Source organism: Polyodon spathula, chromosome 4 (genome assembly GCF_017654505.1).
Source record: "Polyodon spathula isolate WHYD16114869_AA chromosome 4, ASM1765450v1, whole genome shotgun sequence".
Classification (NCBI taxonomy): Eukaryota; Metazoa; Chordata; class Actinopteri; order Acipenseriformes; family Polyodontidae; genus Polyodon; species Polyodon spathula.
Genome location: NC_054537.1, coordinates 50,193,120 through 50,205,793, shown reverse-complemented (window position 1 = coordinate 50,205,793; position 12,674 = coordinate 50,193,120). Strand labels below are relative to the sequence as shown.

The 12,674-nt window shown below is 43.5% G+C and overlaps 1 protein-coding gene across 1 annotated transcript in view; it reads left to right on the top strand.

Moving 5' to 3' along the window:
- Window positions 1-12,674, top strand: part of washc5 (WASH complex subunit 5) — a 150,480-nt gene that overhangs the window by 66,882 nt on the left and 70,924 nt on the right. The gene's annotated exons all lie outside the window — the stretch shown is intronic.

Genomic DNA, 12,674 nt, shown 5'->3' with positions numbered 1-12,674 from the left:
CTCTTTGGCAGCCGGGATCTGTCCCGTGAAAGGGACCGCTAACTAGCCCTAACTTCGCTAGGTCTTTGTATACCTGTAAGTGGAAGTATTTTCTGGCTTGATGTCTGGCTAGAAGCCATGACTCCATATCTTGCCCTATGCCAGTCATCTTGCAGTATCTGCAAGAACTGCTTGTTGCTGGAAGGTCACCTTCCACCGTGAAGGTGTATTTAGAGGCTATCTCTGCTTGCAATGCTCCCGTAGATTCAATGTCTCCGGGTGCGCATTTTTTGGCTACCTGTTTTCTTAGAGGCGCTCGCCGATTATGCCCTCCTAGAAGGACTTTTCTCCCCTAATGTAGCCTTAATATTGTGCTGGAGGCTCTCATGAAGGCCCCGTTTGAGCCCATACACTCCAAAGAGCTGAAGTACTTGTCTTTGGAGACAGCCTTCATCTTGGCTGATGCCTCTGCTAAGCGGGTTAATGAGCTGCAGGAGCTGTCTGTACATAGCTCCTGCATATGTTTTTGGGAGGATGGCTGGAGGTTGTTTCTGCGCACCGTTTGCTTCAACAGAGGATGAGAGATTGAATTTCCTCTACCCAGTGCAGGTGATGAGATGCTACATCAGTTTGTCAGTTTGACCAGCTGTTTTGTCTGTCATGGGACACGGATCCTAGGACTGCCTCTCTCTATGCCATGTCTGTCACATTGGATTGTGGACACAGTCTTGACTGCATATAATGATGCTGGCTAGCCCCCACCTGGTAGGGTAGCCGCACACTCCACTAGAGGGTTGGCTGCATCTTGGGTCTCTTCAGAGGTGCCTCGATGTCTGATATTTGTACTGCGTCTAGCTGGGCAACGCTGCATACTTTCTCCAGGTTTTACCGTCTTAATGTGGTAGACCATGCTTTGCCTTCTGTAGGCACAAGGGTCCTTGAGGGTGTAAGTTTACACCACTAACCTCTGGGTTACACAGCGTTGGTTGTGCGCTTCTCATATGCTGCCGTTCCTCCTTCTTCGTGACGGCTTTGGTATACAGTATCCCATACATAATGTCATTGTTGTCGTCTTCAAATTGAAAGGGAAAGTTAGGTTACTTACGGTAACCTTGGTTCCCTGAAAGAGAAGATGACCACCACCCACAAGGTTGCTTTGGTCACCCTCACAGGTTTGATGGAAAACGAGGAAGAGCTTCCTTTGGGTGACGGTTTTATTCCCTCGGTGGGCAGGACCGAGTGTGTTATCCCAGGAAGAGGCCTTTCGGCAGCTCTGGTGTAGAGAGCTCAGCAATACCTACCCGAAGGGCAGGAATATCCCATACCTAATGTAGTGGTGGTCGTCTTCTCTTTCAGGGAACCAGGGTTACAGTAAGTAACCTAACGTTATGCAGTTCTAAATTTGCCAATCCAATTGCTAATTTATCCTACTTACTGTATGTCAAAGACAAGAACTAGTTTTTTTCACTCCAAACTGACTTCATTCCAGTGTTAACATAAGAACATAAGAAAGTTTACAAACGAGAGGAGGCCATTCGGCCCATCTTGCTCGTTTGGTTGTTAGTAGCTTATTGATCCCAAAATCTCATCAAGCAGCTTCTTGAAGGATCCCAGGGTGTCAGCTTCAACAACATTACTGGGGAGTTGATTCCATACCCTCACAATTCTCTGTGTAAAAAAGTGTCTCCTATTTTCTGTTCTGAATGCCCCTTTTTCTAAACTCCATTTGTGACCCCTGGTCCTTGTTTCTTTTTTCAGGCTGAAAAAGTCCCTTGGGTCGACACTGTCAATACCTTTTAGAATTTTGAATGCTTGAATTAGGTCGCCACGTAGTCTTCTTTGTTCAAGACTGAACAGATTCAATTCTTTTAGCCTGTCTGCATATGACATGCCTTTTAAGCCCGGAATAATTCTGGTCGCTCTTCTTTGCACTCTTTCTAGAGCAGCAATATCTTTTTTTATAGCGAGGTGACCAGAACTGCACACAATATTCAAGATGAGGTCTTACTAGTGCATTGTACAGTTTTAACATTACTTCCCTTGATTTAAATTCAACACTTTTCACAATGTATCCGAGCATCTTGTTAGCCTTTTTTATAGCTTCCCCACATTGCCTAGATGAAGACATTTCTGAGTCAACAAAAACTCCTAGGTCTTTTTCATAGATTCCTTCGCCAATTTCAGTATCTCCCATATGATATTTATAATGTACATTTTTATTTCCTGCGTGCAGTACCTTACACTTTTCTCTATTAAATGTCATTTGCCATGTGTCTGCCCAGTTCTGAATCTTGTCTAGATCATTTTGAATGACCTTTGCTGCTGCAACAGTGTTTGCCACTCCTCCTACTTTTGTGTCGTCTGCAAATTTAACAAGTTTGCTTACTATACCAGAATCTAAATCATTAATGTAGATTAGGAATAGCAGAGGACCTAATACTGATCCCTGTGGTACACCGCTGGTTACCACACTCCATTCTGAGGTTTTTCCTCTAATCAGTACTTTCTGTTTTCTACATGTTAACCACTCCCTAATCCATGTACATGTGTTTCCTTGAATCCCAACTGCGTTCAGTTTGAGAATTAATCTTTTGTGCGGGACTTTGTCAAAAGCTTTCTGGAAATCTAAATAAACCATGTCATATGCTTTGCAATTATCCATTATCGATGTTGCATCCTCAAAAAAATCAAGCAAGTTAGTTAGGCACGATCTCCCTTTCCTAAAACCATGTTGACTGTCTCCCAGTACCCTGTTACCATATAGGTAATTTTCCATTTTGGATCTTATTATAGTTTCCATAAGTTTGCATATAATAGAAGTCAGGCTTACTGGTCTGTAGTTACCTGGTTCAGTTTTGTTTCCCTTTTTGTGGATCGGTATTACGTTTGCAATTTTCCAGTCTGTCGGTACCACCCCTGTGTCAAGAGACTGCTGCATGATCTTGGTTAGCGGTTTGTAAATTACGTCTTTCATTTCTTTGAGTACTACTGGGAGGATCTCATCCGGCCCAGGGGATTTGTTTATTTTAAGAGCTCCTAGTCCCTTTAACACTTCTGCCTCAGTTATGCTAAAGTTATTTAAAACTGGATAGGAATTGGATGACATGTGGGGCATGTTGTCAGTATCTTCCTTTGTAAAAACTTGTGAAAAGTAATCATTTAACATATTTGCTATTGACGAAGTGCTACATCACTCAAGTCTGTCCCAGAATACAGCAGGCTACTGCAGTTTTGCAGCCTACAGCACAGAGGCCCATGTTTCACCAGAAACCGGCACAGCAGGTGGTTTCCACTTCTCGTGAACCCACCCAGAAACAGCTTGCACCCGCTTTTCGCAGAGGCAAGCGTACTTTCAATCACCCTGTTTCTAGGCAACAGGTGGAGGCTGCGCCTCAGGCAAAGCAGCACCACAGAACCCTGGGTGCTCGCTCCAGTTTCAACACAGCCCTCCTCCCTTCCGGGGCGTGAAAGTACAATTGTCACGGACCCACAAGTTGCCGCTCAGGTGACTCGAGGTAGCAGCTCTGCTGCGAAAGTGGTCCATTTACATAGTAAACCCTTCCAAAAAGGGGGGTTCTCTCCCAGGCACTTTCTGGTGCTAAGAAGGGATGGTGGCCTCCGACTGATCCTTGATTTCAGACAGGTAACCTGTATCTGAGTCAGAGACGGTGCAGATGTTGACTTCTCAACGGCTGTTGCAGCTCAGCAGGCCAGGCGTCTGGTTCACCATGATTGACCTAAGGGATGCCTATTTTCTCATCCCCATAAACCAGTGTACTGGAAGTACCTGAACTTTTCGGGATCAATATAACAGTTCTGTGTTCTGCCATTCAGTCTCTCTCTAGCTTCATGCGTACTTGCAAAGTGCATGGAGGTTATACTGGCCCCGTTGAGACCTCAAGACATCTGGGTCCTCAACTACCTGGTCGATCTGCGCATTTGCTACGAGTCTCCACACAGGTACATGGACACTCAGAGCTCATTACCAACTACTTACATCGTTGGGCCTGAAGGGAGAATTATGCAAAGAGCCAGTTAGTGCCCACCCAGATAGTAAACCTATCAAGGGGTGCGCCTGGACTGAGGGCTGATGTTGGCCTCCCTGTCAGCAACAGTAGCGAGAATAACCGCCTGCCTAGAGCTATTTCAGCTTGACAGAGCACTACTAGTGGTGGCTTTCCACAGTTTTATGGGCCTGCATTTGGAATGGACAAGCAGTGCAAGGGGTGTGGCAACAACCATCGAAGGGTCGCCACATAAATGTTTTAGAATTGCAGGCAGTGTACCTGCCCTTACAGAAGTTTTTGGAGCAGGTTCAGAGGAGACACATGCTTGTTCATACAGACAACATGTCTGTGGTGTCCTAGTCAACCACCAGGGTGGTTTATGGTCACCCATTCACCATGTGGCCCACAAGCTTTTGCAGTGGGCACAACAGAACCTCCTCTCACTCTGGGCAGGTAACCTGTTTGGGGTGATCAATTAGGCTGGGGACCTCCTCTTGAGAGGAGTCCCTAGTGGTGCAGAATGGAGGCTCTATCCTGAGATCGTGAGCCTCATTTGGGAGAGATTCGGGAGAGCAGAGGTAGACCTTTTTGCCTCTGAGGAGTCGGCACACTGTTCTCTGTGGTTTTCCATAAAAGGAGACGGGGGACATCTGGGAGTAGATGCACTGGCACACCTGTAGCCAGCACGTTTACTTTATGCTTTTCCACCACTTGTGCTGCCACGGCTATGTCTGGAGAAGATCAGCTAGGGCCAGGGTACCCTTAATAGCCAAATACTGGCTCAGGAGAGATTGGTTCTCCTGTCTGATGCAGCTCCTAAGTGACCAGCCTTGGGAACTGACCATGCACCACAACCTGCTCAGCCAGGCGCAGGGTACCCTGTGGCACCCCAACCTATCAAACAGGGTGACTGACACCCTGAAAAACACCAGGGCATCCTCTACCCATTCCCAAAATGGGTACAAGTAGGGCGTGTTTCAAGTGTGGTGCTTGTCTCACGGGTTTAACCCACAAAATGCCCAATGGCAGTTTTATACAGCATTTGTTACAGGACCTTTTTGATGAAGAGAAATCCCCATCTACTTTAATGGTCTATTGGAAGCCATCTCGGTGTGCAATGTAAAAACAGTCTCCCCAGGATTAGGCCACCGGTGAAGGATGCAGTTCCTCGTTGGAGGTTAAATGTAGTGCTTAATGTACTGATGAAACCTCAGTTTGAGCCCATGCAAGCATTCTCTGTATTGAGGGCCTGTCTAATATTTTGGAAGACCAGAACGAAGGTTACCCTTCTTACTAATCTGGCTTTCCATGTTAACCAGTCAGTGGAATTGGAGGTTTTCCATCCCCCTTTCCAACCTGACAGGGATCCCTAGCTCCATATGCTTTGCCCAGTACAGGCATTAGCGTATTATGCTGATGGGACTAAAAGCTGGAGGAGGTCAGAACAATTGTTTGTCTGTTACGGAGCTAAGTCCCAAAGAGTGTCTGTCTGAATGGTTGACAGGCACAGTTATGACTGCTTATGAACTGGCCAATCTGCTCCCGCCAGAGAAGTTCACCAGCCATTCCACCACGGGTCAGGGAACTTCATTGGCTTTGTTGCAGGATGCATCTGTCCAGGACATATGCAGTGCAGCAGTGTGGGCTTCACCCCCATACTTTTACAAGGTTCTACTGACTGAATGTTGTAGATCCCTGGTTTAAGCACTGCATTGCTGAGGGCGGCTTCCCAGTCCACACAACAGAACATTAGAGGAGTTTTCATCTTATGTCTGATTTACTAGCTCAAGACGGTTTTGGTTCATTCTTGTATCTCAGTGAGGTACTACCATGTCTTTTCGGCAGCTTGGGCATACTTCACCCATTTTTAATGGTTAATATTTCCTACTTGAAAGGGAACGTTAGGTTATTATCATAACCCTGGTTCCCTGAAATAGGAATATTAAGGGTTGCAGTGTTCATGGTTACAATCCTCTAAGGAAAATGACATCATTGTCAGTGTGCGCAGCTCCTTTATGTTTTCGAAGGCGGAGCAGCAGCTGCGTCACACTGCTCTAACGAGAGTCTTTTGGTATAAAGTTTCAGGTTTGGGTGTCTTAAAGGGGAAACACCCATTTGTTATGGTTAATATTCCTATTTCAGGGAACCAGGGTTCACACCAGGTACACACTTGGGGTCGCATGCATAAAAGATGCCAGTAATGAGTATAGATGTGATATGCTGTCACAGATTATTACTGAGAAATTGTATCTAACCAGTTGTCGGAGGTATGCAAATGAGCTGTAACCCCTTCTTAAGACGTCAATTGTTTACATTGTCGCGTTATGGCTGCTGGACATGTCTGGAGGCAGACAGGTTGTCTGAAATATTTCGAGATGTCAATTTTTAAACAAAAAAAACAAAACAAAAAAAAAACAATGCTGGATGCAGTGGGAGGTTATGGGCCATGTACGCTTTGAATAAAAAAAAAAAAAAAAAATATATATATATATATATATATATATATATATATATATATATATATATATATATATAGCTTATTATATGCACATGCCTTTCTGAAAAAGAACTGTAACCACCAGAGATGTAATTGTCACAGTTCATGATTTTAGGTTTGGTTGAGAGAAGAAAAGGATCCTCTAATGTTAGCACGTGTTTCCTTTCCATTGCACAAGAAAGTAGAATGTACTAGAGCATCAGCAAGCTCCAGTTATTTGTTTAAAACTTTTGTCTGAATGACAAATGTATCAGCAAGACAGCACCACACTATTACTTTAAAAGAGCCTACAATTCATTGTCAAATGGAAAAAAAGAGTGTTTTTTTTTGTTACTGTATTCCCTCAAATCCGAGAATCACATTGCATGTTTATTTTAATAACACTAATGCATGTTGTGTGTTTTAAAACAGCTTTATATTTCCTGTTATGTGTCTAAAGCCAATATAGCTAACCAAAAACAATACACAGTGGTACACAGTGGCACTGGAACAATTTTAAAAGGGGTGCAGAAAGCCATTAAACAAAACTGTAACCCTTGTATATGATGGAAGCCGTGCAAAGCAAAGGGGGTGCTGCCGCACCCTGAGTTCCAGCGTCCTTGGAGGTACAATGTAAATGCTTGCTTTCTTTCTTTCCTTTGGTGACTGCTATTTTGGCATTTTTTTGTGTGTTCATAACTTCCTATCTATCCCTGTTTAAAATAATTTTAATGCATTTTTGATCAAGGTGAAGGATAACTCATTTGTAAACATTCATATTGGCAGAAAAATAATTTACGTGATTAAATTAAATCCATGTGTAGTTTTAATTGCTTCCAAAATAAACACCAAGACTTGTTTATCCTGGTTTTTGTTGGTGTTTAATTCTTAAACATTTGCTTTTAAGCTGCATCCACAGTTGACACGAGCGAATAATTTAGAAGTCGCTGCAGACAAAAGAGATTATCCACACCAGCAGCGAGCGACGTCGTTTTGAAAATTTCGCATTGCTAAAATAGAACCTGTTTCTATTTTTTTCGTCACACTGATTTTTTCCCTGCTGATATAATCGGAGAATTGCTTGCACTGTCTGATTATTCTTTAGTAGTCGGTGCTGGTATGAATGCAGAAAATCCCACAGCTAGAGATTATACTTGGTTCTCGCCTAGGCATAAAACACACTCCAGAATTGATTATATTTTAGTTTCTCCTGAATTAGTTTCCAATGCCAATACAGTAAGCATACTTCCTGCAGTTCTTTCAGATCATAATTCATTGCAATGCAAATTTCAGTTTCACCCTAGTACAACACAGAGAACAGTACAATGGCGATTTAACATTACTTCAAAACTCAGAATTTGTCACCCAATTTAAAACGAAACTAACAGAACTTTTAGAAATCAACAACGATTCAGGTAAGGACTGCCATGGTATGGGAAGCTACTAAAGATTTTATACAGAGTAACAGGACAGCTTTTGTCACCTAAACAAAACAAGGCTTCAGAAAATTAATGATTAAGGAAAGCTTTCTCATATACTGGAATCTGCATTAAAATACAATTATACACAGGCAGAAGACAATTTGCGACCAACTAGGGCTGAACTTAATGATTTGTAGAGCAGAATTTATTATGCATAGTCTCTCAGCCAGGTTGGAAAACTGTATTCACTGAACGAGATCAGCGATTTTCTTGAAAGAACAAAAGGTAATAGGCGAGTAGACATTAAATTCTTCTTCCCAGACCAGAAACTTTTCTTGTGTTTTGCAGATTTAATATTAAGGAAACACGCTGGGATTTTTATTGATTTTATTAATATTTATGCACCAAATGTTGGGGAGGAGAGGATTTTATTTTTTAAAAAGCTCAGTCAGGTACTCGGGGGTTGCAGTATGGACAATTTCCTTGTGGTGGGGGGAGATTTTAATCGTACTGTTGATTTTTTTAATAAAGATAGAAACCACGAGGAACCCCATCCCCAATCTGTCAGAGCTGGCCACTGTATTAAATACTTTTGACCTGGTTGATTTTTCATCCCACAAGTAGACAATATACATGGATCAAATGTTCTGTACTCCACAACAGCATATTAACAAATTCACTAAAAGTAATATAGCACCAAGTAGCTTTTCTGATCATCATTTTGTTTCCGTCACTGTTTCACTACCAACCAAAATCAGATTCAAAATCATTGGCACTTTAACAACAATCTGCTACAGGACAAAAACTTCACTAATTATTTTAAATAGTTTTGGAAAAATTGGCAAAATGAAAAAAAATAATTTTAGTAGTTTAAAGCAGTGGTGGGATATAGGGAAAATTCAAATAAAACTTTTCTGTCAACAGTACACACAAAATGTCAACAGGTCAATGGATGCAGTGGTCAGTGAGCTGGAGAGAGAGATTGATGAGTTTGAGAGCCAGCTGGCCAACAAGAGCGATTAGGGGGCGTTATCGGGGCCTGCAGGAGAGGAGGCAGCTCCTGGGCAGCCTGCTGGAGAAGGTGAAGGGCTCTCTGCTCAGAGCCTGCTTTACTGAACTTAAAGATATGGATGCCCCCACAGCCGCTGCCTTCGGCCTGGAGAGAAAGACAGGAGAGCACAAGTCAATGTGCTGTCTGAGGCTGTCCGGTGGGAGAGAAGTCTCCAGCCCTGCGGAGCTCAGGCGTGTTGCAGTGAGCTTCTATACTGATCTCTACAAGGCTGAAGGCTGCGACCCGGGAGAGATGGAGCCGCTTCTCCAGGGTCTCCCCAGCCTGGACAAGGAGGAGAGCAGCGGATTGGAACTCCGCTTGCATTCCCAGAGCTCACTGTGGCCGTGGCACAGCTCTCCAAAGGGAAGGCTCCCAGACTGGATGGACTGCCTGCAGAATTCTATAAAAAGTTCTGGAGCTGTGTTCCAGTTCCTGCAGGAATGTGTTCGGGATGGGGAGCTGCCGCTTAGCTGCTGCAGGGCAGTGGTAACTCTGCTACCCAAGAAAGGAGACCTCTGTGACATCAAGAACTGGCGCCCTGTCTCCTTGCTGTGCTCCTATTACAAACTGCTTTCCAAGGCTCTCGCTAATCGCCTAAAGACCAACATTGGATCAATGGTGCACACAGACCAGTACTGTGTGCCCAAGAGATCGATTTTTGATAATTTGTTTTTATTAAGAGATCTTTTTAATGTATCCAAAGTCTATAATGTTGATTTTGGTTTAATTTCACTAGATCAGGAAAAAGTTTTTGATAGAGTTGACCATCTATTTCGTGTTTTAGAAGCTTTTGGTTTTGGCCCTGTTTTTACTTCTTTTATAAGACTCCTTTATCACAGTGTTTTTAGTGTGTGTTGACTGTCCCCTTCCCTGTGCAGAGGGGGATACGGCAGGGCTGCTGCCTCTCAGGGATGCTCTATGCCCTCTCTATAGAACCCCTGCTACACCAGCTGAGGGGGAAACTGCCTGGACTGGCAGTACCAGCTGCGCCCAGTGCAACCCCTATCAAGCTCTCCGCATATGCTGACGATTCAGCATGTTTATCACAACTGACCGAGACGTCGCCGTGCTGGAGTCATGCATTAGAATGTATGAAAAGGCAACCTCAGCATGAGTAAACTGGGCAAAAAGTGAAGCTTTTCTTGTTGGCAGCTGGGAGGGTACCCCCCTCCCCTGCATTACTGCCTTCAGTTTTAAGCTGGAACAAAATTGGAGTCAAACTTTTAGGTATTTATTTTGGGAATTAACAGTTCATGCAACAGAATTGGGAGGGGATGCTGGACAGGGTGAAGGGGAGGCTGCAGAGCTGGCAGTGGCTCCTCTCTCGGCTCTCCTTCTGGGGTAGGGTACTCATCATTTACAGCCTTGTCGTCTCCATGCTTTGGCATAAGCTGGTGTGCCTGGTTCCTCCCCTGGTTTTGTTAAATGAGATACAGAGAAGCCTGGTGCAGTTTTTTTTGGAGCATGCATCACTGGCTCTGCCCGGCTGTTTTGTATCTCCCCCGTGAGGAGGGAGGGCAGGGGCTCATTGATATCCCTAGTAGGATGGCAGCGTTTAGGCTGCAGGCTGCCCAGAGGCTGTTGTACACCCCACAGCTGAGCTGGAGAGATCTGGCATTTTGTTTATTGCAGAAGGCAGGGAAGCTGGGTTTTGACAGACATTTGTTTTTTAATATCTCCTGATTGTTTTAGTGATGCATGGTTGGAGGATTTTTATAAGAATCTGTTAAAGACTTTTAAAGATCACAAGGTCAGAAGAATCACAGAGCACACAGTGGGTTTTTGAAGAGCCTCTGTTTTTTAACCCCATTTTTAAATGTGAGTTTTTAGCTTTGCTTTTTTTATCCACTTTGTTTCTTAAAGCCGGTTTTAGTAAAATGGGGCATTTGATTGATTTTAACCTTTTTAGTTGGAAAGCAAGCAGGGTTTTAACCCCTGCACTGAATATTAGATCAGAGCGTTTCCTGGAGAAGGTGCTGAGTGTCCTCAGGCATCCCTCTGTCAGGCACTTTCCCAGTTTCTGAGCAGGTTTCTGGAGGAGCATGTGGCCCAGAGCAGGAACTCCTGTTCCCCGCAGTACTGGTTTCCCCTTCAGTGACAGTGGAGGAGGAGGAAGAGCAGGTTGGAAAGCTGCTGTCACTTAGGAAGGTCACTGAGGTGGCTTTCCACACAATTGAGAAAAAGACTCTTTATGAAATCTGTGTGAAAACCAGACATTTTAATAAGTTGAAAGACCTGGTGGACACTAAGTGGAGGGCTCACCTTGGTGTCCCTGTTGATGAAGTTCCTGTCTGAAGGGTGTGTATAAGCTTCCCTTTCCTAAGTGCTCCAGAGATCAGCAGTGGAGAGTGCTGCATGGCATTATAGCCACAGATAGATATCTGAGCTGAGGTCAGTGTCCAGTGCCCCTTCTGTCCCACGGAGGAGACCGTTTTCCACCTGTTTGTGAATTGCCCTCGGCTGCAGCTTTTCTTTTTGTTTTTAGAGAACCTGCTGGCTTCCTTGGGGGTTATTTTTACTAAAAATGTTTTTGTTTTTAGTGTAAAGTATAATTTTGCATGGAGGGATAGGTACTCATTGGTTAACTTTGTCCTTGGTCAGGTGAAATTAGCTATTTTAAAATCCCGAAAAAATAAAGATTTAGCCACTGGTTTTATAAATCCTATTAGTATTTTTAGGATCCTGATGGTCTCCAGGATCAAGATGGAGTTTGCATATTTTAAAATGGTGCAGGACCTGGACAGTTTTGAGAGACGTTGGTGCACTGGGGAGGGGGGTGTGCCATGGGTGAGGAGGGGCAGCTTGTTCTGCTCATGTGAGAAACACTCAAAGACTGAGATCCCATTGAACTGGATTTTTTTTTAAATGGAATGAGAGATATTGGATCGGTTTGTGTTTTGCACCAGTGTAATTTTTTTTTTTTGTTTTGGCTTCTTTTTTAAAGAGTGGCTTTATTTAGTTTTTATTTTGTATTCTATTTTATAGAATAAAGGGATTTTAAATCAGTCTCTATTTTGTGTTCGAGATAAATAAATGCCACGGGTCACAGTGATCCAAAACATCTTATTTGTATACCTGTTCAGAAAAAACAAACATCTGAGAGGTTCTGTTTTCTATGTATAAGTTGATCCCAACTTAGCAAAAGTCATAAAATATTACAACGAAAATGAAAAGAAAAATAGCCTTTAAACCAATTGGAAATTAATGTCGTGTCAAATAGACCCGAAAACCTAATAGGAGGGTTAAAATGACTTGAGCTGCCTCGATCGGTTGGTGGAATCCAATGAAACATATCTAAAGTGCAGTACTAGCTTTCTGTGCAGGGACATTGATATAGGAACAAAAAATAATGTGTGTGTGTGTGTGTGTGTGTGTGTGTGTTTTTGTTGTTTTTTTGTACCTGCAAAAACTTGCTAACATCCAAATCATGCAGTGAGTCTGTAACTGTTTCTACCAGTTCAACTCTTCAGTTGAGGTTCTCGTTCTCCCCAAAGGTGACGGGCTTTGTGAAAGACAGCGAATGAGTCCAGTAGGAAGTCAGCCATCCAAAAAGGGGGCGAAGCCACAATACTAGAAGTTGGTGCCTTACTGTGGTCGGTGATGTGTCAGTCATGGATTGGAGGAGACGTGATTGCACTCGCTACTAAACGAGGGCGTGACAAAGTATATCGGGGAATGTGGCCGAGCGATCTGTTCCTTTGTTACGGTTTTGAAAGGCCTGTTGTGTTATATCTGTCTGT